The sequence below is a fragment of the Leptodactylus fuscus genome, chromosome 11, assembly GCF_031893055.1.
Source record: "Leptodactylus fuscus isolate aLepFus1 chromosome 11, aLepFus1.hap2, whole genome shotgun sequence".
NCBI lineage: Eukaryota > Metazoa > Chordata > Amphibia > Anura > Leptodactylidae > Leptodactylus > Leptodactylus fuscus.
The window spans coordinates 67,515,540-67,531,805 of NC_134275.1; the positions used below are offsets into that span (position 1 = coordinate 67,515,540).

Consider the following 16,266-nt stretch of genomic DNA (forward strand, 5'->3'; position numbering starts at 1 on the left):
TTTTGCGATCCCAATCACTCAACCCCACTCTCCACATGCAAAGCCTCCTCTTCACATACATTGGGGTGAAAGGCTGCCCAATGTCCATTTTACATGTTATGAGAAACCTTTTGACTCTGCCAAACCACTACGTTGACCCTTTCCTGTGTGAAAATCCCCAATGGCTATAGTATTCCATTAGAGCCAACCCAACAATATGACGGCCCAACAATATATCAGCTCTTGTTTTTGATGCACTTTTTGGAGTCCTAGCCAAAAGAGGATCCAGCAAAAAGGAGAAGTAAAAATCCTTCCTTTATATTTCACATTCATGTTGAATCCACTTCTGGCTTTGGCTCAAAAAGGTGTATGAAGAACTGCATACGTGTTTCCTGCCTTTGTATGCAGGGGAAACATATAGACAGTTAGTATGTGGATTGTCTCATACATAAAGACGTCCTATACAGATATGTAGCATGTACATAAACCCTTCCAATTCCGCTTCCCGTGCCAGGCTGCCGAGACGGTGACGCTAAGCCAGTCCAAGACAGCTTGTCCCCCCGGGGGCCCCGGCATAGTGCCGCCTGAGGCGGTCGCTTCAGGTCACCTCATGAGAGATGCGGCGCTGAATGGGAGGCTTTATATCTGCGCGGATTCTGACGTGAATTCTGCATCAGAATCAGCGCATGGAAACTCTGTGTGAATGCTCCCTAAGATGGTGGGCGGAACAGGGCAGATATCAAGATGGACATAAGGCTGGCATAGATTTCAATTCTGGCTTACGGGACCTTCGCGAGCCTCTTCATAATTCTGACTCCAACATAGGAAAAGAATAAGTATGACATAGGGAACACCATTCTTAATAAATCCCTCGCGAGTGATCTGTGTATTGTCACGGAACACACTACAGCTTTAAGAAAACACACACAAAAACAAAACCATCCCTTTAACAACTTGCAGATGTGCAATACTAACAACTCTCAAGAGGCCTGCAAAAAAGTTTACTACTTCTAATTACGAGGATTTCCAGAGATATTTTTTAGAACTTATCCTATTTACAAAGCTTTAGAACTATACAAGGAACCTTTAAAGATTGGGACTTCAGAATATACAAAGAGGAAGAAATATATGCGGATATAGCTAACAATTTAGAATCACAGTAATGGCTCTTGGCCAAGAAGTCAGTTACATAAGCTTGTTTCGAGCGGGCTACACTACTATGCTGACACCTGCAAGCTACAATCCAAAAAATGTCAACTATTGAGGTCATTTACAGTTCTATTGCCTGACGCTCCATAGGCTAGAGTTATGTATAAGTATAAGAAGTTGCTGTCGTCTTATTAGTGAGCGCTGACTCTTATGTGTTCCTAATTTTCTTACGCTATCAGGGATTTCTGTCTTTGTTGCATGATGATGAGGCCCCACATTGAAGAAATGCAGCTTTTTTTTTCTTGCAGATTTAATAAGTTTTTTGAGCCAAAACCAGGAGCCAATAAAGCACAAGGGTGAAGTATAAGAACTGCCTATATATTCCCCGTTCCTTTTATAGCCATTCTTGGTTTTAGCTCAAAATAAACGCAGCAAAATCTGTAACAAAAAAAGCTGTGTTTCCGCAATGTGGGGCCTCAGCCGAAGAGTTTTAGTCACTTATGTAATTTATCTGAATCCCTGGAAGTTATGATATTACCAGGGACAATTACCGAGCTGGCAGCAGGGCCCAGGACATTTCTTTAATAGGTCTTTACCTGCTGGAGTAACTCCAGCAGGTAACGGGCCCTATCTACTTACCGATCCTGGCTCCTGCTCACGGCCCGCCCACACATCCCCTTCTACAAGGGCATCTGTGAGCAGGAGCCAGGATCAGTAAGTGAGATCGCGGGCCCGCGACCCTACAAACACTATCTTTATACTCCCCCCGAGTATAATGATCGGAGGCACAGGGGAGGTGAGGGAACAAAAAACCCCACAGTTACTTACCTCTCCTAGGCTTGGTGCCTATTTGGTGATGTCTCAGACGTCACATGGGCTGGGGCTAGCGCCCTTACGCGACCCAAGCCCAGCTCATGTGATGTCTGGTCCATCATTGAAGATGGCTGAAATCAGCAGGGAGTGTGTTGGAGCCAGGGAGAGCTAAGTAACAGTGTTTTTTATGTTTGTATCCTCCCCTGGGTCTCCAATTATTATACTAATTGTTCATGGGTGTCCACAATGGGGCATAATACTGTGTGCAGGGGCCACTATAGGAAATAATACTGTGGGAAGGCCACTATAGGGCATAATACTGTGTGCAGGGGTCAATATGGGGCATAATACTGTGTGCAGGGGCCACTATGGGGGATAATACTGTGTGCAGGGGCCACTATGGGGCATAATACTGTGTGCAGGGGCCACTATGGGGAAATAATACTGTGTGCAAGGGCCACTATAGGGCATAATACGGTGTGCAGGGGCCAATATGGGGCATAATACTGTGTGCAGGGGCCAATATTGGGCATAATACTGTGTGCAGGGGCCACTATGGGAAATAATACTGTGTGCAGGGGCCACTATAGGGCATAATACTGTGTGCAGGGGCCAATATGGGGCATAATACTGTGTGCAGGGGCCAATATCGGGCATAATACTGTGTGCAGGAGCCACTATGGGAAATAATACTGTGTGCAGGGGCCACTATAGGGCATAATACTGTGTGCAGGAGCCACTATGGGAAATAATACTGTGTGCAGGGGCCACTATAGGGCATAATACTGTGTGCAGGGGCCAATATGGGGCATAATAATGTGTGCAGGAATGTGTTTTGGGGGGGTCAGTCGATGTCTTCGAGGGGGTAGGGCATGTCAAAAATTCACCACGGGGCCCCGCCATTCCTAGTTACGCCACTGCATATTACATTTACCTGCACCAAAACATCAGGCCAGAGGAGGCCTCCCCAGTAAAATCTGCTGATTGGTGGGGGCCAGCAGTCGTTCTCATAGCCATCAGCTGATCGACAGAGTGTCTCAGTAGGAAATGGTTTCTCTTCTCACTCATAGTCTATAACTGCGATAAACTAAGTAATTTTTGCAATCAATGATATAAAACAATCCATTATTTGCAACAATTTTTCTGTTCACAATGAGCAAAGAGTTAATATAAAATGTTAAAGTAAGAAATGACCACATATTCCTCATGGCTGGCTACGTGAGGTCATACATGGATCTCTAAGCTGTTGTGTAAGTGACTGACACAAACCAGGTCAGGGCGTTCTTAATAGTTCCATCTAATGAATTCACAGATTTAAAGGGAGACTACTGCATGTCTGATTCTTCTCAATGTGGTCACAGCAATCCTAAAGGACACAAAGTCAGAACCCAGAATGAATCCATATAAAAAAGAAAGAGCGTTGTATGTCCCGAACCACGTATTCAGACAGAAAATATCCTATTGTGTTGGTTTATACAATTGGCTACAAATATTTCTCTATTTTTTGGATACATTCAGAATACACTTTGATGGGTAAACTTTCATTGCCCTTCACTCTGACAGCTTGATATTTATACTCGAAGAATGACAACATTACAGACTAAAAGTAGACAATTTAGGTCAAGTTGTTTTTTTTTTTTTTTGACACGGTATCCAGTTACATTTGCTGACATACAGAATGATAAATCCATTTGCCCAGAGCGCATTCACTTATCTCCCCTAGTACACATGACTGCAGCATGATTTACATTATGGAGGATCTGTCACTGGAGGACAAAACACACTTATCTCTGCTTCCTTATGACATAGAAGTGCCAGCTAAAAATTCTAGTTCTTGCCCTGGCCTCACAGTATACATGAATATGTCAGTGGGGTCCTTCTTTTGCTCACCCTTAAAGGGATTCTACCATTAAAACACTTTTTTTTCTGGTTGACATGTAGGAATAGCCTTAAGTAAGGCTATTCTTCTCCTACCTTTAGAAGTCTTCTCTGTACCGCCGTTCTGTAGAAATTCTGGTTTTTGCCGGTATGCAAATGAGTTCTCCCGCAGCACTGGGGGCGGACCCCAGCGCTCAAACAGCACTGGGGGTGTTCCCAATGCTGTGAGAGAACTCTCCAGTGCCGCCTCCATCTTCTTCAGGAACATCCTCTTCACGCGTCTTCTCCCGGCGCAGGCAGTGAAACTTGTAGGCCTTGTGCAGAGCCGTCAAGAAAAATGGCTGCTTACACAGTAAGTAAGCGGCCATTTTCTAGTGGCCTGTGGGCATCAGCAGTCAGCTCTGCCCAAGGCCTACAAGTTTCACCGCCTGCACCGGAAGAAGACGCATGAAGAGGACGTTCCTGAAGAAGATGGAGGTGGTGCTGGAGAGTTCTCTTGCAGCATTGGGGACGCCTCCAGTGCTGTTTGAGCACTGGGGCCCACCCCCAGTGCTGCAGGAGAACTCATTTGCATATCGGCGAAAACTGGGATTTCTACGGAACAGCGGCGCGGAGAACACTTCTAAAGGTAGGAGAAGAATAGCCTTTCTTAAGGCTATCCCTATGTGGTAGGTGGAAAAAATTGTGTTTTAATGATGGGATCCCTTTACGGAGTAAGAAGAGCTGGGACCTGGTCTTCCTACATCACAATAAAGTAAAAAGCTTTCAAACGCATATGATAATTTGTATCTTGAAAAAGCAAACATTGTATCCAATCAGATATCTACCTTTCTTGTGTAGATGACATACGACCTGTCCACCCATGGTAATAAGGATTAAAATGATTGTCTCACACCCCATTTGAAAATGAGCCTGTGTGCAGTATAATGTTACTGAATAACTTACTGACAACTTTATTGTACAGTTATGTGCTCCCTCTGGAGCACTGGCCTCCTCTCTGCTCCTCTGATGCACACAGTGTTTCCCGTAAGAACAGGAGAACTATTAATGCAGGTCTATGGGAGTCAGATTGAGTCTAATCGACTTGCTTTAGGAGATTTACCTTCTATTCACACAGCAAACACTTCGCAGAGAAGAGGCTGATGCTCCAGAGGAGAGCATATCACTTCACAATAAAGCTATTAGTAAGCCATTCAATAACATTACACTACACACAGGTTCATTTTTAAACAGAGGGCACATTTTTTATTACTGGAGTTCTTCTTGAAACTTTCTAGCTTGTTTTTAAGTAAAAAAAAACATCTTTGAGTCTCTGATCTGAAGACCCTGTGTTCAGGTCCACCAGCTGAAAGACAAGTTCAATTTGGATTGAACAGAAATATAGGAATTAGATTAACACCTTTGAACTTGTTGGGGTTGTCCAAAAAGTAGAAATTGCGAGTCATAAACGTATAAGACATATTATAAGATGAGCTGATTTACTGGACAATGTGTGCAAGGTAGAAGAGGATGAACAGACCGGAATAGGAATGGATAGAAAACCATCACTGGCCAAAAATCAACCAGTAAATTAATAGATTTCACAATGATATCCCCAACACTTACAAGTGCAAGTCTTCCATTGCAGAAAAATACCATCACATGTTATTTGTACCTTGGTGGTAGATACAGCAATATTCTGTATATCTGCCTCATGTTCTCAGGCCTGTTGGAGAGGTAATGTGGGATAAGGCAGCTGACATCAGGTCAGACCAGTTGTACACAGTAGATGTGGCAGTAGATAAACATCTACATTGCAGGGTTGTTCCCTCCCCCCTTCCGCCCTACATTTCTGCACACACTATTATGCCCCATAGTGGCCCCTGCACACAGTATGATTTCCCATAGTAGCCCCTGCACACAGTATTATCCCCTATAGTGGCCCCTGCACACAGTATTATGCCCCATCATGGCCCCTATACACAGTATTATGCCCCATCCCCATAGTGGCCCCTGCACACAGTATTATGCCCCATCCCCATAGTGGCCCCTGCACACAGTATTATGCCCCATCATGGCCCCTGCACACAGTATTATCAACCATGGTAGCCACTGCACACAGTATTATGCCCCATCCCCATAGTGAACCCTGCACACAGTATTATGCCCCATAGTGGCCCCTGCACACAGTATTAGCCCCCATAGTGGCCCCTGCACACAGTATTATTCCCCATAGTTGCCCCTGCACACAGTATTATGTCCCATAGTGGCCCCTGCACACAGTATTATGCTCCATAGTGGCCCCTGCACACAGTATTATGCCCCATAGCGGCCCCTGCACACAGTATTATGCCCCATAGTGGCCCCTGCACACAGTATTATGTCCCATAGTGGCCCCTGCACACAGTATTATGCTCCATAGTGGCCCCTGCACACAGTATTATGCCCCATAGCGGCCCCTGCACACAGTATTATCCCCCATAGTGGCCCCTGCACACAGTATTATGCTCCATAATGGCTCCTGCACACAGTATTATGTCCCATACTGGCTCCTGCACACAGTATTATGCCCCATAGTGGCCCCCTGCACACACAATATTATCAACCATGGTGGCCACTGCACACAGTATTGTGAACACCCATGAACACTTCTTATACTTTAGGATCTTTTCAGACCCCAGAGTACAATAATCGGAGTCCCGGGAGGATGCAAACACAAAAAACACTGTTACTTACCTCTCCTTGGCTCCAGCGCACTCCCTTAAGATGTCGGCCATTTTCAATGATGTACGGAAGGTCACATGTGCAGGCGCCTGCGTTGTGACATATAAGGACGCAAGCTCACGTCTGGCACATCATCAAGTAGGCTTGAAGCCAACTGAAGCCAGGAGAGGTAAGTATCTGTGTTTTTTATGTTCTGTATTCCGCGTTAGACACTTTTATATAAACCGGAATGCTGAAAGATATTTTGTAATTATGCCGCAACTGATTTCCGGTGCGCTCCGGCCCAATTTAAGCACTGCATACAGGCTTAGCTACGCTTGCAGGTTTTCAGAATGGTGAGAGGGGAGTATGCCACTGCTAGACAGCTTTGGCGGTGACTTATCTTTGCTGAAAACAAAACAACTGGACTGGTTGAAATCCTCCGACATCTGCAGCATGGGGGTATACATGTCATAATGAATGGCAGTATATGGAAAGTGAACCCTACTCTTTCCTATATATTACAAAAGGTATACGGACTTGTATCCTCGGTGTCCTTTTGGCATCCACAGGGTCTATAGGGCTTTATATCTATTTCATTTGTGTCCTGCCAAATTCTGCACATGGGGAAGCATGTCATGTAAACATAGCCCAACATGACATTTCCCCTTTAATACTCAAGTCCACCTGTGATATAGCAAAGTGTCTTGTAACTAACAAGAAGTAACTATAAGGATGTTTATAGAATGAGTAACAACATCCAATGCAATTCTTGGAACTGTATATCGCTAGAGGTAAGAAAACTCAACATAAAATACCAGGAAATGCTTTGGGATATTTTTCTAATAATATAATTACTTCCTTATGTCTTTTATATACTTATGGTTGATACCGTTAATGTTGCATGTGTTCTACTGGATAGCACAGAGCCTCGCTGTACAAACTCTATGAGTAAAGGGATAATACAGTATTAGAAACTCACAGATGCTTTTGTCAAACATAGCGCCACACCTGTCCACAGGACGTGTGTGGTATTGCAGCTCAGTTTTATTTTATCCAGTGTAACTGAGCAGAAATATAAGACACAACCCATGTACAGATATGGCAATTATTCTAAGCAGCTTTCTCAGGGCACACTCACAATTCCATCCACATTTCAAATAGACAGATGAAACAGTCCTTCATGCTTAGCTTTTTTTGTGAGCCCCATATAAGGATTACAGTGCATTTTTCCCCCTATCAGTATGTCTTTGTAGAATGGGAGGAAATCCATGCAAACACAGGGAGAACATACAAACTCCTTACAGATGTTGTTCCTGGTTGGATTTGAACCAAGGACTCCAGCGCTGCAAGGCTGCAATGCTAACCACTGCCCCATGCACAGCTTTTTTGTCCATCACCACTGATACCCAAAGGACCCCATTATAGTCAATGGGGACCACCAGTCTCCGTACATCACTGCTGTTTTATCGGTCTGTCTGTCTGTTGTTCTGGTCCTCCAGAGAGCTAGTGCCAATGTGAATTTAGCGTCGTCTGTAGATTCTGTAGTGGTAATAATCAGAATGTAATAACGTGTGCCCGCTACTGAGTACAGTAATGGATAGTCGTGCGTTAGCACGAAAGAGACCTAATGGTTATTCTGCCATTGCTGTTTTACTAACTACTTGAATCCCTATGCATCATTATGCTGAGGCACTTCCTTGTAAAAATCTACATTGTGCCCTTCCTCTGTTATTCCTCCTGGAAATGTATTATTCTGTCAGAACTGATTAAGCCGTGTCAGTCTAGACTTTTTTCTCCGCATTTTTTAGGCGGAAACCGGACAGAAACTCAGCGGGTACAATGTCTACGGGGTTCTGTGGGTAATTGCTTTTTAAGGTCCCCAAGCGGACCCAGCAAACGGAAACCCAGGCGCAGGTGTGAACCTAGCATCAGAGGGTATTAGGATTAGGGTTGAGCGATAGGGATCGGAAAAGATCGGATTCCAATCGGCAATCAAGCAAATTTCATGATTGTGATTGGAATTCTGTTCCCGATCTTTTTAGGTGGGATCGAGGTCGCACGTTAGTTCCAACAATACTTGGCTACTGGCCAATCATTGTGGGAAAAGCTAACATTAGGGTTGAGTGATCGGGAAAGATCGGATCCCGATCGACGATTGGGCAAATTTCACGATCGCGATCGGCTGGAAAATGATTGAAAATCGGATTTTAAAAACGGTCCTGAAATCTCAAGATCGGCTCAACCCTAACTAGGACACAAAGTGAATCCAATCCAATTGTCAATAAAGTCACATATTTTTCGGCAGAAACTGATAAATTCCCGGTCTCCTATCTTTTGAGGGAATACTGCAGTAGTATTTTCTAAACCAGACATATCAGGAGGGGTGACAGATTCCCTTTAAGTTGAAACAAAGTTTACATTTAGTTATGAATATTAATATGGAAGGTGTTGCTGTTTTCACATGGCGGTCATACCCTGGAATTATAAATGGCACCTTTGTTACAAGAGGACAGCGGTAAGAAGTTAGTCCTAGTGGCAGGGCCAGTTATAACATAACCCGCACAACCGTACTCACTCCTCCTTGCTCCTCCGCTGCAGGGCGGTGGCTCCTGTTGTCCTTATCAATCCATCTTGCAAGTGCTGCAGGATGATGGCTCCTGATCTAGCTTTGGCTAGTCACGGTCCATGGTACTTGGTTCAAGGTGGAGTTAGTGTCATCCTAACAGGGAGGGAGTATGAGATCGCTGCTGTACAATGAAGGACTACCCCTGCGTTTGACTGCCCCTACCTCCAGTTTCTCTGAATAACCCCTTTAGGCTAAGGCCCCATGTGGCAAAACACAGCAAAAAATTCTGCGGAAAAAATGCAGAGGAAATGTATCACTTTTTTTTTTTTTCATTTTGTGTTCGCTGAGTTTTCTTTTGCAGACTTTCTGCCTTTATTTTACCTACAGAGATAAAGACAGCATTTCTGCAGGTATAATACACATGCTTACATTTTTCAAAAATTGGCAATTTTTGAAAACCGCCACATTTTGTAGATTGTGAGCCCCATATACATTTTTTTTCCTATCAGTATATCCTTGTAGTATGTGAGAAAATCCACACAAACACGGGGAGAACATACAAACTCCTTGCAGATGTTGTTCCTGGCAGGATTCAAACCCAGGACTCCAGCGCTGCAAGGCTTCAGTGCTAGCCACTTTTTGATGCGGTATTACGCTGCATTTTTGGAAGTGGGGCTTCAGCCTTAAGGGTGCATTTACATTTCAAGCTTTTGCATGCCGTTTTTGAACCCAAAATCAGGAGCCTATTGCACTTATCATTTATACCTTCTCTCCCATTATGACCCACACCTGGTTTTAGCTTCGAGAACTGCATGAAAAAAAAAACGAAATGTGCCCTGACCCTTGGTTCACATCTGCATCTGTAATCCGTTTGCGGAGTCTGCATGGGAACCCCCCGAATGGACTACCAAACTCATTTGTAAGTGGTGTGCAGTGAAAGCACACGGACCCCACAGACTATAATGGGGTCTGTGTGCTTGCTGCGAGATCTCTGCACGAATCATACGTCCATTCGGGGGGTCCCCATGTAGACTTCCCTGAATGGATTACCAAATGCAGATGTGAACCAGGGGTAAATATGATCTGCACTGCTTCCTTGGCCAACCACTGTGTCCACGTTCCTCAGTATTGCCCATTTGTAAATGCTGAGAAATACAGGTGGATCCGTATCCATCATGCATTACCATCGGGGAGGCATCTGACAAGCTTCAAATGTATTTTACAGTAGGACAATGACCCCCACAGATATGAACGATGCCTGAGGGACTACTTCTAGTAAGTTTAGGTTAAAGCCCCTTGCACATTACCATGTGCTAGGTCAGTATACTAGCCAAAGTTTTTCCCATATAGCCCACTGATCTATTCATTTCTGTTGACTCTTACACATGACCGTGAATTACAATGAATTGTGGCCGACAGTCTTATTTGTATATGTCTTATTCTGCAGCCATACTTCCGCGGCTCCTATTTATTGAATGAAAATGGCCCCGGAAGTGCAGCCAATGCACAGGCGGCACGAGGATGACATCCGTCTGTTGCCCTTGTGACACTCGTGTCGTTCATTTACGGCCAATGGCCACGGTCATGTGCAACCCGCCTTACACGCTGCTCCCCCCCCCCCCCCCAAATATAACATGTTTTTATAGTATAGAGTGAAAAATTCCACTTTGTGGAAAAAAGGAAGGCTGATAGATAACTATAAACTATACAATGATGAATGTTACATTTCTTGTATACTTTCCTTCGTTTTATACTGGGATGGCAACAAACTTGTACCCAATAGTTTTAGGAGGAGGGCGCATGTCAGAAGAGAGACATATCCTCCAAAAATTTTTAATTGAAGATAACAAAAAAATCCTGCCCGCCTCTCCCATATTGTAATACCAGTTTATACAATGGAAAACCGTATTCACTTCATGCCTATCAAATGAGTTGTTATCCCATCGTTCTCAGAGAGTATCCCAAAAGCGCCTAGATGTCAGGTGACAAAAGCAATAGGTTATTATTTAGTTTGTGGTAAGGAGAGCACACCTTAGGAATGGCCTGTTACACCCTGCTGCGTCATGCCAAGCCATGGGCAGAGAGACTGCATACCTAAGAGGCATGCCCATTACTTTCAGACGGCTTTCATGCCACCTCACACGAGCGCTTCACAGTCTACCGCTCACAGCCTGGAAAAGCATATGACAAAATAAAAAAAATATCCATTCCGGTGGATTGTCTAGTCCGGAGAAAATCCTATTGCAATATTCATTGCCTAAACAGATAGAGGCGAAAAACACAAACCAGCCATGTAGTTTACACTTCCACTTCAGAGAACCTCTTTGTAAACGCCCATGTTAGTCAATCCTTGGAAACTTATTAAAACACATAGATGGAAATAATTTTTACTTTTCGGGAAGGAGGGAGTCGCCTTATGTAGTACTTTATGGATTCACAGTATCTATCTGACAGCTTAAGTGATTCAATGAGCAAAGGGGAAGAAAAAGAAGAAGCAGCTGAAATTCTAATTTGACACGTTCTTCATACAGTCACAAAAGGGAGAAAGAATGGGAACAAAACGCTCTGGAAATTAGAATACAAATCTACATGAAAGTGTTACCTTCTAATTTGTATTTTTTTTTGGTGGAAATTATTTGCAATTATTTCATTAGCATAATACGTGAATAAGAAAGCGCCGGAGAGGAATCGTTTCTTATGCAAAATGGAAAATAAAAATACACAATTGTATTCTTCTCGGTAATAAGACAAAAAATAGAAAACTTGAGTTGTGAATATGCAGCGTTGGATTTATTTCTGTAGGATTCACAGGTTACTGGTAGAAAGTAGAAGAGGAACCCGGCACATGGAAAATGTAATGTAATATGGCGGCAGGATGTTATAGAGCAGGAGGAGCAGAGCAGATTGATGTATAGCTTTGTAGGAAAACATTCAGGAAATTCTGCCATTGACTACCTGTGCTTGGGTTTCTGCTTGGGGACCTGACCTATGGAAACCCAATCCACTTGAAAAGTGGTTATCCATGGAAACCCGCGAACCTCAGGCTATAATGGGGTCCGCCGGAGGAATGAGGAGGTGGAAATTAATATACAACAAGTTCTGGTGAAACTTTTCCCCACAAACCTAGACATGGATCCGCTCTTTCTGCTCTATGACATGCCACCTGCAACTGAACTTCATTTACAATTTATCTTTGGTTTACACCTGCATTGGTAATCTGTTCTGGGGAGTCCGCATGGGGACCCCCGAATAGAGTACCGAACGCAACAGCAAGCGGTGTGCAGTGAAAGAACATGGTTCCCCATAGACTGTAATGGGGTCCATGTGCTTTGGGGTCCGCAAGTCATGCGGAGGTCACACGGAAAGCACACGGACCTCATTATAGTCTATGGGGAACCATGTGCTTTCACTGCACACCACTTGCTGTTGCGTTCGGTAGTCCATTCGGAGGGTCCCCATGCGGACTCCCCAGAACAGATTACCAACGCAGATGTGAATGAGGCCTTACTACTTCCCTTTAAAAATCCATGTGACTTATTCGACAATAATGTGTATGGTCTATCATAGACAATGAAACTGTAGAGCTCAAAGTGTTCAGTAAGGTCCCAGAACCACTTTGTTTAGTGATTTCCAAAACTCAATCCTCAGAGATCCTAGGTAGCGCAGAGCTTATAATGTGATGGACACCTGTGAAGCACCATAATGACCAGGACAGACATTTGTAATGCTCTTCATTCATGAAGACTCAAAGTGTAGTGGCGTCATGGAGTACAAGAGTTAGTGGCTGCCATAAAGGCACCCACCCTCAACACCCACAAGGGTCAGCTGTACAGAGAGACTATTTACTTATCATTATATTTTTGGCATGTGGAAGGAAAACAGAATACACGGAGGAAACCCACGCAAACACAGGGTGAACATATACACATACAAACTTCATGCAGATGTTGCCCTTGGGCATATTCAAACCCAGGACCCCAGCACTGCAAAAATTAGTGGATGTGTCATTAACCTTCATCGATATGTAAAATACTTGTTTATGAGAAAAAAAAAAATCTAAAAAAAACCCTACCAAAACTACCATAGTTTAGATTGTCCATAAGATATCTGGGTTCTACATGGATTAGACCAATACTATCAGACACCAAATACGATAAAGTATTATAGAATATTTTAATTAGATCAACTTGTATTAGCTTTGGTCCAATTTGGCGCATCTAGCTAGGGTTTAAATTTTTCCTACTTGCTAGACAAGTGGGCGTGGCTTCCTGGGAAAGAGGGTGTGTCTTAAATGTACCAACATGCACCAAAATGGTGTCATAAAATTCTGGCTTAGGCTAGGGTCCCACATTGTGAAAACGCTACTTTTTGGTTGCAGATTTTGCTGTGTTTTTTGGAGCCAAAGCCAGGAGTGGATTGAGCAGGAGGGAGAAGTATAAGGACTTCCTATATATTTCCCACTCCCTTTGTAGCCATTCTTGGCTTTGGCTCAAAAAAATGCAACAAAATCTGAAAGAAAAAAAGCTGCATTTCCGCAACGTGAGGCTTCACCCTTAAAGTAAGCCAAAGAAAAGGTGACATAAACAGACTAAACATTTTTTGCTTCCTATTTCACTCATAATCTATAACCAACCTTCGCTCTTGTCCATTCATTCCATATTTTTATATAATATTTCACTCACAAACTATAACCCGACCTTCATTCTGATCCATTCACTGCCTATTTGTATTTAGTAGATTGAGTAGGACAAGAATAATAGACAGCCAGGCTTACTCTGGACGATCTTGACATCTACCGCTACTTTAACCCTCCTAGTCACGTATCGCACAAAAATAGAAAACAATATTAATACTATATCTTTTACTCTTGAGAAATGGTGATAAAGCGATACCGACTGGAAACACAGTAAAGCCTTTGCCCTCTGTACTCTGTTTTCTAGTTCTAGGACCTGGCTATTAAACTCAGGTACACGGCCAACTAGAGCAGGATTATTTCCCAATACCTGCTGCGGCTGAAACTATCTCTTCCAATGTTCTTGTGTTTTTTTTTTTTTTATCCAGTTTGTTCAGTAATAAAATGTTACCAGTTCTACTCATTAAATCAGTCTTTATCTCAATGCCAGGATCCAGGGATGAAGTCCAAGAAGAGGTGTGTTATATCAAGGTAAAAAAATAATAATCAGCATCATCATCAATGACACATAAAACGGCAAGTGCTGATGTGTTAGGAGTGGAAAATTCCCAATAAACATTGATGGAATCACGCTTCCTCGTGATATAATGTATCTCAGTGGCCCGCCATATATAACCAGTCACTTTAAACAAAACCGCAGGACTTCCCCACCCACCACCATGCTCTTAAAGGAAAAACACCTATAGGAGTCAAGAGATGAAATCCACTTAGGACTGATCCCATGAACTTTAGTGGTGCAGATCTTGTAGATCAGACCACGTAGTGGGTTACGCCAATGATGCAAAGTGTTGGTTGGTGGTTTGAAGACTATCAGGACCTACTTTAAGTTAGGACAACCATTAGCGTCGTCAAAAACTATGTTACATATAGAAAGTTGAAGATGATGGCAAAATAGTCATAGGGCACGGGAAAATCTTGATCACTCCTGGTACTATGGTTGCATCCTGTAAGTTTCTTTTTATGCCTACATGTTAATATTTCAATACTATCCCATCACAATATCCATTGACGTCTATAGAGTAGCACTATTCAGAGTCATAAATTTCACAAAATGTGACTTTTTTTGCCAGAAGTATTGTAGCTGTGTTATCTGTTCCAATCAATACATTCCTATGCAAGACAATGGTCCACAGCACAAACTGCAGGTGGAAGTTGTGAAGCAAAAAGTTACTTTGTATTAGTACTGATGTAAGAAACAGGAAACTCTGGACCTCCAAGGATAAACTGCAGATCCAGTCCCTACATACCTTCAGTTCATCACAGCAACCACCATAAACAGAGATCTCAGACAGTAAATCCACTTACCTTGGATTAATTCAAGTAGTCAGTGAGTGGCACTGCCATGCCAGGACCCCGGGACAGTGCTGATCCTGGCTCCTTGTATCAGGGCAATGATTATATCCAACAGCCAGCAAGCCACATAACCCAATCTCAACATGTCATCATGATTCAGTATCCCAAAAAGTATCCAGAAGCCAAAGAGTAATAATCCCAGAGCAGTGAGGGTGGGGGGGGGGAGAGGGGGCGCCCCAAAACCTGCTGCACTGCTAAGTAGTGACCACCTGTGCCAGTGCCAGAAGAGGGCAGGGAGGGCACCAAGGTCTACAGGACAGCACTGCTTGTGTAACTGGTAGCAGAGATGAGCCTGCCCTGCTCCTGCTCCTCCTCCCCGGCCTCTGTGTATGTGGAGTGGGGAAGAGGGAGTGAAGAGAGAGGCTGAAGCTCAGCACAGAGCAGCAACTACTGCAGAAACTAGGTCACATCATTAGCAACCAGAGAGCCGGCTCATACACACACTGCTGCCTGCCACACTGCTGGGTCCTCCTTCCCAACATCCCCTCCTCACTCCAGACTCTGCCCAGCTCTCTGCTAACTTGTCCTGGCACCAGATCCCTCAGTGTCCATGTAACAACACCAGTGTGATCATCACCCGACACAACTGACCTACATTACTGCTCCACACATGGAGGAACCTATATATAATACACACACCACAGGCTTGTATGGGATTGATACATGATAAAGATGAAACATACAGACAGTACATGACAGACAGATCGAGCTAGAAATCTCTAGTATGTCTCTTTCTAGCTTTCTATGTAATGTATGTTGTGTTTATGTGTTACAAACAAGATCTACAAACAAGTGTAATGTAACAGATATCTAATAGATCATATAAATAAAGATATAGAATCCATAATATATACAAACTTATAGAATCCATATTAGAAACCTATAGCATCCATAATATATACAAACACATAGAATCCATAATATATACAAACATATAGAATCCATATTAGAAACCTATAGAATCCATAATACATACAAACCTATAGAATCCATAATATATACAAACATATAGAATCCATATTAGAAACCTATAGAATCCATAATATATACAAACTTATAGAATCCATAAGATATACAAACATAGAATCCATAATATATACAAACTTATAGAATCCATAATATATACAAACATATAGAATCCATAATATAA

At 43.1% G+C, this 16,266-nt stretch overlaps 1 protein-coding gene across 2 annotated transcripts in view; it reads right to left on the minus strand.

Moving 5' to 3' along the window:
* Positions 1-15,542, minus strand: part of PASD1 (PAS domain containing repressor 1) — a 108,849-nt gene extending 93,307 nt beyond the window's left edge. For both annotated transcript variants that reach the window (XM_075259054.1, XM_075259053.1), the window contains exon 1: positions 15,069-15,542. The gene's annotated coding sequence lies outside the window, so the exon portion shown is untranslated. The remainder of the gene's footprint in view (positions 1-15,068) is intronic.
* Between the last annotated feature and the right edge of the window lie 724 nt (positions 15,543-16,266).